This window comes from Ambystoma mexicanum, chromosome 7p (assembly GCF_040938575.1).
Source record: "Ambystoma mexicanum isolate Mex_15411 chromosome 7p, UKY_AmexF1_1, whole genome shotgun sequence".
NCBI lineage: Eukaryota > Metazoa > Chordata > Amphibia > Caudata > Ambystomatidae > Ambystoma > Ambystoma mexicanum.
The window spans coordinates 432,637,904-432,653,767 of NC_090939.1; the positions used below are offsets into that span (position 1 = coordinate 432,637,904).

General features: G+C 36.5%; 1 protein-coding gene across 2 annotated transcripts in view; it reads left to right on the top strand.

The window, feature by feature from the left end:
• Positions 1 to 15,864, top strand: part of CADM2 (cell adhesion molecule 2) — a 2,048,893-nt gene that overhangs the window by 1,746,257 nt on the left and 286,772 nt on the right. The window lies entirely within an intron of this gene.

Genomic DNA, 15,864 nt, shown 5'->3' on the forward strand with positions numbered 1-15,864 from the left:
TTTTAGCAGGCGTTAAAAAACCAACCCGCAAAGGGACCTGGGACCTAATTATGGCACCGTAATTTACGGTGCCGTAATTAGCGCCTTCCCCATTCCCATTGAGCCCTATGGGGGCAAAAATGGGAATGGGGAAGGGCCCATGGTGAATGGGGAATTACCGCCCCGCCAACCTTGGAATGGGGTAGTAATTCTGCCATTCACCATGGCGGAGTTGGTAATTTACCGGCGTCAACCATGGCGCTAATAGCGCCATGGTTAACGCCAGGGTCGTAATGAGGCCCCAAGTCTCCTTATGGGAGATTTAGTAAAAATGGATTTCAAAATAATTTTGCATCCATTGAGCTTGTAGAGTGCAGGTGGTAATGTGTGATATATGAATTGACATTGTTTATCACTAAATGTGTTTTTCTCTGTATGTTCTAATGACACTGATAAATTACAAGTGTGCATTGTCCATATTTTGAGAAATATATTTAAATGCCGCAGGGCACAGTTTTAAAAAGAATGTGTGGCTGTTCATTGTGAGTACATTTCCATGATAAGATGTTACATGTCCAGCGCTGTGTCAGAACCTGGGTCTCACTCCAAGAGTCCCCGGATAAAGTAAGGGTAATTGCAAGCCTGATTCCCCATGTTATAAACACAAAGTTTTTCAGGTGATCTTGTAAATCCATTCAGAGTAATTGAACGGAACCAACAATGCAATATAAATAAGGCAGAGAAATTGTGCCCATAGTGCAGCACTAAGCCATGCTTTTTCTTTCAGCAAATGATCCCAATGTGAGTCTAGCTCCCACATTTTGTGGCAAGTTAAGAAACCTCATAAGATACCCTACAGCACCCCAAATGAACATGTTTAACCCAAAAACAGAAAAAAAGACTTCATAAAACCCATAAATGAAAGCAACACATTGTATTCCCTATGAGACCCGTCCTCCCTGGATATCTACAAAAAAAGTCACATCATAAACTGTTTAATTCTTCAAAAGAAATAGGAATACCAGAAGCTTTCAAGACAGTTCATGTCAAACCACTACTAAAATAACTCTGCTGGATACCCAGAAACCCAATTACTTTCCAAACTTAAACATAACATACCCGGGTAAATTATCAGAAATATATGTATAAAGCCAAGATCCGAAGCATGTGGCATGAAATAACATACTAAACCATCCACAAGTTGATTTTATACCAATGAGAGGCATAGAAACTGTATTTTTCCCCTCTGCAATAGCCCACAAATACCAGCAGACCAAATGAATACCTCTGCCCTCCTGGATAACTCAGCAGCTTTTGCCATGGTACTCTAATCAAAATACCATAATTAAAGGACTCCAGAATAATGATAGCTTTGTACAATCCCATGCTGGAGGCACTAATTCCTTGGCCTCTTGAAATGGACATCTGCCAAATAACGTCTAATGTGATCTATGTAAATTGACAATAACCTCATGCTGGAGCCACAAATCAATGTGGAAGTTAAAAAAAGGTTTCCATTCTGTGTTCAATCAAACAGATTCTGCTGTACTGATCACCTTCCCCCAATGAACACTGGCTGTCCAATCCTTCCTTCTACTGAAAATGTATCAAAGAGCACTGCAAGTTCAAGGAGCTGAGGTAATAAAATCCGAAAGCTCACAATACCGACCAACCAAAGAACAACAATTGAGTAACAATCTGCACATCAAAAGTAGTTGATACTCTAGAGAATGACTCAGAGTCACTGATTTCCCCACCATGAAAGCCACACTTTGGCGATACTTTGGAATATGCTGCCTGGGGAAGTGTGCAATATGCAGGGGCAACTTAAAGTCTGTAGAATTCTTCAAAGACAATTTTATGGAGTAGCTAACAAGGCAATGGTAAATAATGGAAACAATCCCCCTACACATTTGACTCCGACTCATGACATGGAACAATCCCAGAAGGGATGTCACACTGGCTCTTGATGCTCAGTTGAAGACCACCAACACTCAAACAACAACCGCCATTTGGCTCAGACATGACACCAAAAAAGCTTAACAAACTACAGGGGAATGGCAAGCTGGCGTGCCCCCTTAGCCTGAGGCAAAGCAGTGCATCAGCTCTCCCAGCAATGACCAAATAACGGGCCAGAACATGTAACGACAATGCAATATATACTGCCACTGTAATCTCTCACATTAGAATCACACTTTTACACAAGAACGCAGGATGCACAATTAAACCTTCCCACAAATTCTAAAGTTATACACCAGTCTCATCAAACGCAAACCTAAACTAGCCACTCACAGGCAACTATTTATGGACCCATCCCTTGACATCAAACAACTGAAACATACATGAATCCAACTAACACATGGCAGCCAAAGACAATGCACCTGTGCACCAACAGGACATGAGTTATCCCTTCTGGACACAAAGCCATTAACACTTCTGACCACTGAACACGTTTAAAAGTGCCCCTGCATGCAGTGCTCAGGAAACCTCACATTCATGCAGTGCTCAGGGTACTTTGTGTCTACACACAACACCACAGAGCTGCGCAGTCTTGAATTGTCCCTCCTTCAGATTCTCCAGAGTGACCGAAGACCATGAAAATTGCAGTAGTGTGCAGTAAAATTCCTACTAGCATTAACATTACCATTTCCAATATCCAGGCAAGTATAAAACGCTTCACATAACAACAACACACACTATTACAATACCTAAAACAACATATACTGCTCTAAATAAAAGTAGATGTTTCTACACCTGTAATTAGCCTTTGTGTGGACCTGTTTTAATTTTGCAGTGCACAATTGAAATGTTCTTTTTTCGGACGTGTATTTTTAAAAAGTTATACTTGTCTGTGGTTTTATATATGTCAACATCTGCAGCGTGTTATAGACAGGCACATTTGCTGTAGTGTTGATTTATGTGTTGGTGCACTCATGCTGTTTCATTATCGGCATACTCGTTTTTATTTAGCGTCATTATATTTTAATCAGCGGCCACAGACATCCTCAGTGTAATGTGTACTCATGAAAATCAATCACGATTTTATAATGGTATAAAACCTTACTACACACTAGTTCTCCTTGACAAACGTTTGAAATATTGCTTCTGGCATGCCAATTCTCGTAGCACCTACTAAAGTACTCGCAGAATGCGCCTGCGGGTTCTCCAAACTTTGCGGGCAAGCACATTGAAACTTTAAATAATGTCATGATCTCGAACATGGCTCTGTGTAATCTTGCACACATGTTTTCCTAGGTAACTTTTTTTGATCTTAAACACCGATTATGTAAACCAATGTTATTTGTAAAATCAAATTAACACATGATTTTGTAAGAGTGTGTCTCTCTTACACACAGACGCCATTGAAACCATTCGATTATATGGAGATCAAATGCAACGCCAACACTTACACCACAGTGCACAACAATGATAGATGTAGTTGCAAGTTCTCAAAGTGTGTTAATTAGTGACTTGCGAATCAACGCTGACACGGTCTGCTATCAGTAAATTGTCTTCTATTTCTCCAAATTCAGAGCGGATTATGGCCAATAAGCTCGTTTTTGAAGAAGAGTAAATAACGTGGGATTCCGCTGGGAAGGACAAACATCAAAGCACATGATTGATCAGTTCAGATCTGAAAGGTCAAAATGCAAACGCGTGCAGTACGGATGCACATCTGCTGCTTGCATTGAAAGGGCTGACCCTGGATCAGTCGTATTGGAACATCTGGGCACAATGATAAATTGGAGCAGCAGGGGCTATTACACGATCAATAGGAAGACAAGCAGTGGTTGATCAACTGTGACATTGCTAGTTCATTTCACAAAAGAACAAAATATAGGTGTTTTAGCACTTGGACAACTGCAGTGGGTTTGAAACCACATTCACCAATGACGCAGTATGTCATCTGTCTTTTAAAGGAAAACATTCTAGGAAATAGTATTTTTATGAATTCAGGCAAATGAAAATTAAACAAAAAAACGGATCTGGTAAATAAATATACTTTGCCAACATAACAGAATAACATAGCCTGTGATTCTAAAATCAAGAGGTCGAACATAGTGTTCTTACGTTAAAATGCACATCTTGTCTAAGAATTTTTAATAGCAAGTGTTTCTAGAACTTTACGGGAATTGCATGGCCTGTATTCCAGCTATTATCTTATGCTTTGCATTAAAATAAGAGTAACCTTTATATATATATATATATATATATATTCAGTGAAAAAAACTTTGTTAAAGGGTCGTTATGGTTAAGTTGCGCTACTAAAAACCTATGAAATTCAGTGAAAAAACTTTGTTAAAGGGACGTTATGGTTCCAAGTAAAACCGAAAAACCCTTGAAATTCGCCAGTTATGGTAAGCTAAGCAACCATAACTCGCGCCACCACCGTGCACTGCTAAGACTAACACCCAGGACATCAAAGATGACATCACAAATGTCAAAGGTCAAAAATGCCAAAAAAGGTCGCAATGCATTTTGTACATTTCTCAGAAAAATCTGATTGCCAGCATAAGTAAGATGGACTCCATCTCTGCGAAAAATGTATGTACTACAAAACATAATATTTTCATTGTGAAAAGAAGACATGCCAAAATCTCTTAGAAAGCCACAAACAGCCTTATTAACATTGCGCCTTGCTTTTTCCATTTGTGGACCAAATGAAGAAGAACGAAGCCACATTTGTCTCTGCGCAATCCGTGAAAATATCACTTGCGAATTAGGAAACATGTCCATAACCTTCCTCTCTGCGCAATCCGTGAAAATATCACTTGCGAATTAGGAAACATGTCCATAACCTTCCTCAGTCCTTCTTTCATAGCAAATTGCAAAAAATTCCAGTCAGATGCCCTAAACTGTTCCCTCCACAATGAATTACAATTATGTCTGAATGTTGCTCTGTCTCCAAAGTAGCACAGAGAGGTAGCAAATCCAACCACTTCATTCCACGTACTCCATGCCAGTGTACTTCCACATGTGGGAATCAAAGATCTACAGCTACTCCAAAGCTTCCTCCATGCACCTTCAACCAATGTATCCACGAATCTCCTAAAATCCAAACAATCTGTTTTCTGAAACACACAGCCATAGCTATCTTTTGTTCTCTCAGCAAAAAGAGTATCTCAAAAATCTCTCCTGGCACAACACACCCACCAAACTTTCCTGACCAATCCCTTTCAGTGCTTATTCTCATTTGCATGACTTCTGAACCCAAAAATCCCCGGATGTAACTCCCGATGTCCGCGAACTACCGACATGTCCGCGGACATATTGTAACATGAACAGCCCTTCTACCATTTCCACTACACTCTCTCTGCCATTCCCTCATTGGATGTACCTCAAGAATCACATGACCATGCACCAATCACATTCAAGACCTCTACATCTAACTGCATCATCATAGATCAGCACTGCAAATGTACTCTGAATCTCTCTGAGTACAAGTGTCATATCATTGGCAAGCAGCATCTACCACAAATACTGTACAAGTCTTCAAGATTTCTACCTGCAGCTCCATGCATATCCATATGCATGAACACAAACTTCAGGTATGCATATTTTCTGTATAGTACATGACATACCTCTCACCATTTTTGTTTTACAGGCGGGTGAAATCACCCGATTTTGTTTTTTGTGGGTAAGACGCCCATTGGAATGAATGGGCGTGCAGGAGGCTTGGTGGGTGAGTCTGCCCTTTACAAGGCGTGTGACACCTGCCAAAAGCGTGTGACTTGAGAGCTATGGTAGATGAACACATTTTCAAACAGACTTTTACCTTGTAAAATCTGTTAAATTAATTTACTGTACTTTTTTCAATTTCCTAAAATCAACTACCACTTATACACCTTTATACTTTTTACTTTCTTTAAACACACACACTCAAATCATGTTAAACTAACATTTTTTAAATGAAATATATAGACTACATATATTGCAAACACAATCTATGTTTAAACCTTTATAAAAATACTTATACAATTTCATAATTTTTGTTTTTATTTATTTATTTACTTAATTACTTTAAATTAGACATAACATTGAGGCGCTATTACCTAGAACAGTTTACCTACAGAAATAGTGGTATTCACTAATATATTATAAATTTCACAAGTCATAGTAAAGATATTTTATTTTTGCTACAGTTAGTCATTCAATACAATTTGTTCATTAAGAACATATCATATGCACTGAACTGATGCAATGTATCTTATGTAAATAAATTAGTTTAATGGTTTTACAGAAGGCACTGAGGATTTCAATTAAAAAATCAATATCTAAATTAAAAACAGTGCTATATACAAACAAAGTTACTAATTTGAAGCTTTCACAGTTGCAGTGAAGACCAGTTTCCTGAAAAGAAGCAGCCAAATTCAAAGAAGAAAGAAAAACTAAGAAGTTACCTGTTAATTTAAAAAAAAAGTAAGTAAAATATCACCATATTATTTATATTATTAATCAAATATACTATAACATTAATACCAGCTATTTTGGTTTCTTAAAATAGAGATTTTGTACCATTTTGTCCAAAAATGTCCATGTCGTAAACAGCGATTTACAACCAGAATGGCCCACAAATTTCTATTTTTGGACACACAAATTAGCCAACTGAACCACTACAATTTTCATAATTTAGAACAAACAACTGTTTTAATTGTATACATTACATTTACTATTTGTACTTTTCCACACCACTAGCTTACTTTTTTTTTGTCATCCGAACCCCAGTTTAGTGACACATAAATTCAAGAATACCTACCCCTACTAGTTTTAGTTCCCAATGCACAATCACACACCATTACATACATCTTTATCATCTTACTCAAACACTCATGCACACAGCACACATACATTCCAGAACACCCCAACCCATATCTTCTTTATTTTTTTCAACAGACCCTAAAGAATGCCTACCAAAAGACAACTCTGTAGAAAGCAACTCAAAATTAAAGCAAATGAAAATAAAGGTGTCCAACATAAGCATCCATCTCTAGCAGAATTTGTAAAAAAAGTTGAAACAAAACAGCTAATACAATCATTTAGTGAAACACAAGAAGTTTCAAGTACAACAACTTCGCTTCCTCTATCAAAATGTAAAACAAACCAAAAAACAATTAACAGAAAATCACCTATCAGTATAGATAAAACTACTTCTTTAAATTTTAATATAGTGCAAAGTAAGCATACCAAGAAAAGTATTTTAGCCAAAATATACCGTCACAAAGTCCTTCAAAATCTTATAAAAACAGGAGAGAAATCAGGTTCAAAGCTTAAAACCTATCGTAGGAAATTAATCTTAGAAGCATTGATGGACAGTGCAATTCTTCTCAAAAGAAATGTATTTATTTTACTGTTAAACAAAATGAAACCACTAACAAAACTAATAACTAAATTACAAAAAAGACTTCTTAATAAGCGAAATGTCAACAGAAAGAACTTCTTAAGTATCTGCGAAGGTGAATGGAATCACACTACGAGCAGAGAACCATATTTTAATGAAGAAGCGTACAAACAAAAGCAAACGAATACAATTGCCATAAATAGCAGTGGTCGAGGTTATGAAAAAGTGAATAATACCATAATGGAACAAGAGGTACTCCTTACAAAAATATGCCCTGAAAACTTAGAACTACCCCTCCATTCAACTGAATCAGAACGTCTAGTGTACAAATGGCCATGCACGTCAATGTGTAACATTCCCAAACAATGTTTCAAATCTTTATACCAATTCCTCAATAAATATGTAAAAAGCAAAGACAAAATCAAAATTAAATTACTGCAAAATATAGATACCCATCCAGTGCGCAAGTACACAGGACTACAAGAACATTCATTGGCCTGCATTACAGGACCTACTTGTAAAACCACTTTCCATGATATCAAAAGGATATCAACACATCATTCAACTATAAGAAATTTAGTCTATAAACTGTACTATGCTAAAAGTCCTGCTTTAGCACTAGCAAAGTTAAATAACATCCTTCTACATGGTACAGCAAAAGACCTACTTGAAGAAATTCACTATATCCAGAAAAAATATTTTGGAAGTGAAAGCCATTTACAGAATGAAATAGCTTTAAACCAATTAAGCAACAATTCTACACATGGCAACCTTTTGCTAAACACATACAAAAAAGAAATACTAAAATTTAAAAGTACATCAGCTGAAGTACCAAACCATGTATGTGTATGTTGCCGTAGAATTTTTTATAAAAGTAACACAAAAACTGTGGACCTATCATACAAAATAGAAGACAATGAAGATTCTAAATGGTTTGAATTAGCTCTCTACCTTCTAGCAGAAAACAAATATGAAATAACTGAACCCCTAATACTTTGCAGTTATTGCACTACAAAACTTGACAACAACCAAACTCCTTCACGTTCTATCACAAATAATTTGGAATTATACCCAGTACCAAAACCTCTACAACAACTTAATTTATATGAGAGCATCATAATTCAAACAGTACACCCATTTCAAGCAATAATACGCCTTCAACCAAAAACAGCAAAATTACCTCCCTCTGAATTGGTAAATGGCATTTGTGGAAAAGTAGTTTATTTACCATTAAATCTAAAAGAAAATGTGCATACTCTAGGAGTGCAACGTCCAATGCAGCAATCTTTAATTATATTAGTAAATGGAGTACCTACAAAAGACTAAAAAATATGGCAACAGCTGGTAGATTTATATAAAGTTAGACAAGCCTTCCAATATCTTAAAGAGAATAATGAATATTACAAAGAAATTAATATTGAAGTAAACTTGAAAGATACAACTGAAATAATTCAAGAAACACAAGAAACTGGTCAATTTGAGCTACTAGATCCTGCTACAATATGAAATACTTTAGACCATTATACAATTCAATCTTTGCACTGTAATGACACCGTACAAGATGTACTAGAAACTTACCAAATGCGTCAAACAAAAGGATCGCCAATCAGTATATGGGAAAAAAGTATAGAAGCACGTGCTTTTCCTCTACTCTTTCCTACTGGCAAAGGAGGAAGGTATGATGATAGACCTATTCAAATATCAGCTTCAGAATACCTCTCATTACGGATGTATTCTGAAGATCCCAGATTTAGACAAAATGTGGAATACATATTCCACCTACTCTTTGAAAGTGAACTAGCAACTTTATGTTACGGAGTTGCACACATATTAAAATCAGATTCACACTTTCAAAATATGACAGCTACACAATTATTAGAGAAAGTGCAACAAAAGGATGAGGTTTTACAATCAAATATTACAAATCTATTAGCAAATATGCGTGGTACTAAAGAGTACTGGTTTTGACGTCATGGAGATGTACGTTGTATGATCAGAAACCTTGGCCCACCCACTTGGTTTGTTACATTAAGTTGTGCAGAATATGCATGGGAAGATTTACATGATTTCCTACGCATATGAAATAAAAACAAAACAAACATAGATATTCTAACACCTGGAGAACTTTGTTCTTTGGATCCTGTTAATGTTTCAAGATATTTTCACCATCGCTTCATTGCTATGCTACATTTTATTTGTAATAAAATTGTTCCTCCCCTTGGAGAAGTGCAACACTTCTTTTGGAGAAAAGAATACCAAGCCAGAGGAGCACCACATATCCACATGCTTTTATGGATTAAAGATGCTCCTAAATTTGGTCAAGACAGTGATGCCACTGTTTTACAGTTTATTGAAAAATATGTCACTTGTGAAATTCCATCAGAAGCCACAAATAGTGATCTTTGTGCACAAATTTTACAATTTCAAAGACACAAATGTGGAAAATATTGTCGTCGCAAATACAAAAACAAAGCCAAATACTACACCAAATGCCGATTTGGTTTCCCTAGACCAGTTACAAATACAGGTCAAGTAAACAACCTCATGTCTTCAGTTAGACATAGTGTTAAAGGTAAGTCACCTAAAAATACATATTACATAAAAAGAAAAGAGGAAGAAAAATATATCAATGATTATAATGCAATCATTGCCCACTTATGGAATGCAAACATAGATGTGCAGTACATTGCAGACAATTCTACTGCGGTTGCAAGATATGTCACAGCATACTTAACTAAAGCAGAAAAGACAGAGCTCCAAGACCTCTGGAATGACCTGTCATCAGATAAAACAGTATCTCAGAAATTATACAGCTTGGGCATAAAAATGCTCACCCATAGAGAATCTGGATCTTATGAAGCAGCTGATCGTTTAACTGGTACTTCATTTGTATGGTAAATCTGAAAATATAGTATGGCTAAGTCTTGGTCCAACTAAATCTAGAAAAAGAGTTCTAAAATCATATGAAGATATAGAAACAATAGCCAAACATAATCCCAGCAGCCAAGACATTTTAAAAAACAATTTATTGGACACATACTTCCCAAACAGAAGTAATGCTTTGGAAAACATGTGTCTATACCAAATAGCCCAAAACTACACATACAAAAATAATATGAAACCCGATGAAAAAAAAGGTAAATATAGAGTGACAGACTGTGAAGGCAGCTTAGTTAAACTCACTAAACCAAACCAAATTTAATTAATCATATCAAATTGTCATTGAAGACTCCTCAACATTAAGAAATGTATTACATGTCCCTGCTACAACTCTTCAAACCATGGAGAAAAGAAGAACACTTACTAGATAACTCATATGAGGATGCTTTCAAAGCAAATGAAAGCACTATAACTGATGTAAACTTTACACAGTACAAAACAATGTTGCACAATGAACAGCAACATGAAGAAGAACTCCAAGCTCAACTAGATAAGGATACTCCTGACAGTAGTCAACTTTCTGTAACAGGAAGCCAAGAACCACTGGGAGAGCAACTAATAACAAATGAGGCAGAATTAGCTATGATAGAAGTAGAAAACACCATGTGTCAGTATGAAGATAAGGAAGACTAAACTATACTACAATCAAAACTAAACAATGAGCAAAGTAGCGTTTTTCAAGAAGTAACAAAACAAATTGCACATGGTGTAAAACATGAAAATAAAGAATGTTCCTGCCATAATTATAAACCTATACTACTGTAGGTCAGTGGTGAAGCTGGTTCTGGCAAAACATTCCTAATCAAAATCATTAGTAAGTTCCTTCAACAATAGACAAACAACAAACTGTCAGCTGTTGTCACTGCCCCCACAGGTTTAGCTGCCTACAACATACGTGGTGTTACATTACACCGATTACTACTATTACCAGTACAACACCAGAACAAATTAGACTATTACAAACTTTCTGCAGAAGCTGCAATGGAATTACGCAGAGTATTGAAACAACCTGATGTTAGCTTTGATTCACCTCAGATTACAAGAAGTACTCAAAACAGACTATGAAGAGCTCTTTGCAGGAAAACACATTATTGTTTTTGGAGATCTGCTTCAATTAACACCAGTAAAAGGTGAACCTATTTTTAAAACATTAGGGCACAAACTCTGCCGTAAAACTGTTTGGCAGCATTGGAAATGTCAACCTTTGGCAACATTTCCAATACAGAGAATTAACAGAAAACATGCGCCAATCTGCAGATCTAACTTATGCCAACATTTTAAAAAGTTTGAGAGTTGGTATACTTTCTAAAGAAGCAGAAGCAACATTGAAAACCCGGCACATTAATGCACTTTATGGCGATAATGCATGTGCTACAGATGTTATGGAACAATTAGCCCACAAAAATGTCAATTGTATGGCCTTAATGCCAACTCTTGCAAGCTGTCTCAAATTCAATTAAATAATGTTAAGTAAAGAAATGCAACCAATAATGGAAATTAGCGCCACAGACAAACTAGATGTACATGGTATGACACTACCCATGTGTGACCAAGCCACAACAAGACTAAATAATTTAGAAAAATCAATCTCAAACACAGCAGGCTTAGAAAAGATGTTAAAATTATCCTTAAATTGCAGAGTAATGCTTAAACATAACCTTGACGTGGACCAAGGACTAGTTAATGGAGCACTGGGTACAGTTGTTGGCTTTCAAACATACCCACGTGACAACAAAATTCAGTTTGTCAATATACTCTTTGACAAACTTTCAGAAGTAAAACGGATAGGACGCTCAACAGCTAGATTCCTTCTCTTCAAAGATTTGTATGTACGCAGAGAACCATTCTCTCTAACTCTTGCATACACAGTCACAATTCATAAATCACAAGGTCTTACCCTAGACAAAGCAATGATAGATATTGGTAACACAGTCTTTAAAGAAGGCATGAGCTACGTAGCACTATCACGCTTACGTACACTTGACGGTCTATTTCTAATCAACTTTGATGCAAGTAAAGTAAACGAAAGTAAACGCTGATATTCCTTGCATTTTAGAATATAATAGACTTCGCTCACTATACACTCCCCATCTAAACACATATTCTGTTCCACAAAAACTAAAACATTGTAAAAGAAAACTAAATGAAACAGAAATGCAACAGGACGCCACTGCAAATCCTCCAAAGAGAGTAAAAGAAACTAATACTTCATCAAGTACCACAAACAAAAAAGAATCAATTAGAGAAAGTAAACCAGGTACTTCTTTAAAGAAGGAAGACAAACTCCAAAAAAAAGCAGTTAGATACAGAACTACCTGGACCATTTAAATTCTCAAATATAGTTGGTGTAAGTTGCTATGCAAATGTAGCAATGAATATTCTATTTCAATTACCACCAATTGTTGACAACATTTACTCACACAGTACAGACCCATTGTGTTTGCAAATGTTAGTACTACACAGAAATGCAGCAAACAATTCTGACAACACATATAGTGTTTTTGGAATAAGACGACAATTGGACTACTGTGCTGGAATGGTGAAATTCACTATAAACTCACAGGAAGATCCACAAGAATTTCTAATGTACTTACTACAAGTACTGGAAAACAAAAACATATCTATAAATGAAATCTTTCAGATTTCATACATGTGGAAACATACATGCACTCTCTGCAACAATGTGACACAAGAAGAAATCCCCAATGAACGCTTCATATATATATATCAATACCAAATTGTGAATCCATTCCATTTCAGCAACTTGTACAAAATGCAAACCATGGTAGATTATGCTCTACCTGCAATTCAGATAATCGCTCCACGTTTGTAATACAAACACATAGTAAATACATAATACTAATGCTTCTACGTTACAATGCAGATGGTACCAAAAACAACTGCAAGCTGACTGGATTCACACATGGTCAAATATCACTTGGTAAGAAAACCTTCACAACAATAGGTATACTCTACCACTCAGGAGCCACAACCAATTCAGGGCACTACACTGCATACATAAAAAAAAATGTGGATGGTTTGAATGTAATGATAGTACCATTACTCTACAGCAGAGATTACCAGCAAATCTTACAAACACTTATTTGATGTTCTTAAAACCAAAATTTGATAAATAAACTGTATTTAAACCTTTAAGTAAATTTGTGTTACAAAAATATAAACTGTTAGAATACTCCAAAAGCTATCTAACTGCTCAAAGATTCTACACCAACTAATCAGATAAATGAATACCACTAAATTAGACCAAAAAATACACAGTTAGAATACGCCAATTGGTATCTAACTGTCCCAAAATTATAAATGTGTGTTAAAATAATATAAACTGTTAGAATACTCCAAAAGCTATCTAACAGCTCAAAGATTCTACAACAACTAATCAGATAAATGAATACCACTAAATTAGGCCAAAAAATACTCAGTTAGAATACGCCAATTGTTATCTAACTGTCCCAAAATTTAACAATATCCAATGGTAAATGAAAACCACTAAAATATATTAAAAAAATAGACAGTTAGAATACGCCAATTGGTATCTAACTGCTCCAAAATTTTATAATATCAAAACAAATGAAGAATCTGTTACTGTTTCAAAAAAAATACAACAAAGCAAAGTATAAAGCATTAGCCAGAAACAACAAGTGAACACTGAACACAAACAAACAAATAAACTGTAGCATAACAGAAAAAGGTTTTTTTTTTAAATCCAACATGGATTTTTTTTTCTCCCACAGACCCAATGATTTTAGCAACAAATACAGAAACTGAGCAAATTGCACAGTACTCTGATTTGTACTCTACTAAATATGAGGGTCGAAAAAAAAATAAAAGTATATTGCTTATACAATGTAATAAGTCATTACAAAATACTAATACTAACATGCTATTTTCTTTTATCACAGAAATGAAGAAGAAAAACATGGACTCCCATTACTAGACCAAACAGTAAGTATACAATAATAAGGACAACCATAGCAGCACATCACATCCATAGTATCTAATACCTTTGTTCCTTATACATTTGTTTTTCACCCAAAGTTATAAACAAATATGAATGTGATAGCTGCGGTGGTTGTTGCCATTTGGCCATGCACCCAAGACTCTATGCCCTGGCAACAACCACCGCAGCATATCACATCCATAGAGTCAAACATTTCAACTATGATCTATGGGAAACTTTTAATGTCCGCGAACAATGTGAGTGTTCTTAGAACACTTTGAACTTGCCAGCGAACAATACGGACACCGTTTTCAGGACACCCCCTACGAACATTTCAGAACAACGCGATAGTTCCTAGAGCACTTTCAACTTAACAATGAACAATACGGACAGTGTCCTAAGGACACCCCCTACGAACATTCCAGGACACCGGGAGTGTTCTCAAAAACGTCTTCAGAACACCCCCATCTTGTTTATTTGCGAACATTTCAGGACACCGCGAGTGTTCTTAGGACACATTCAACTTGACAGAGAACAATACGGACAGCGTCCTCAGGACACCCCCTACGAACATTCTAGGACACCGGGAGTGTTCTCAAAAATGTCTTCAGAACACCCCCATCTTGTTTATTTGCGAACATTTCAGGACACCGCGTGTGTTCTTAGAACACATTCAACTTGACAGAGAACAATACGGACAGCGTCCTCAGGACACCACCTACGAACACTCCCCGGAAACCGCGAGTGTTCTTAGAACAGTTTCACTTTGCTTGCGAACAAAACGGACACATATTCACTCCTTAGAACACCCCCTAGTCAGTTTATTTAGAAAATTTCAGAACACCCGTGATGTCCACAAACAAATCGAACACAAAAAGAACGTCTAACACATAAAACACACAACTTTCATCCTATCTCACACACTCCCGCCCTCCCCAAACACTCCTACACACCAACACACTCTACAAAATACACATTTTGAACAAAGTTTCACCGCGCTGTCCGGGGACGTCCGCGAATCCAATATGGCGGGCGCTACGGAAAAATCTGACGTGCTTCACGCTCCACGCCGTCCAATCAGCGAACACTTTGCATGTCCGCGAACATCACGCAAGACGATTGGCCAATTAGGACACTTTCCGCAGAGCGAACAGGGAAGTGTATCCGCAAACCGAACACAGATATCACACATTTTTTTTTACCTACTTTTTGGTCATTTTAAAAAAAAAACTACTGGACGAATTTTCACCAAATTTGCAAAAGCACGCTTTCGGGACCAAGCCGCTGCTCCTGGTCCAAATTTGGTGGAAATCCGTCCAGCGGTTTGGGCTGTAGACGCGAGCAACATTTTTTTCCCATTCACTCTATTGTGAGTATAATGTATACAAATATGAGCATATAGAGGGAAGGTAGAGTAATAAAAATAAAACTATGACAAAGTGCTGATAACCATAATGATTATCTTCATGCATAGAAAGGATTGCTCTCTTTCAAGCCTGTATCTTCCGCTATGTACATGTTTCATATATGATGTGACAGGACCCCAAGTCTACAAATATAGTACCTTTTCAATTTTTACTTCCTGACTGTTACTGTAGAAAATTATGTGGCTTCGATATGTCAGTAAAGGATAAAAAGGGAGGGCCAG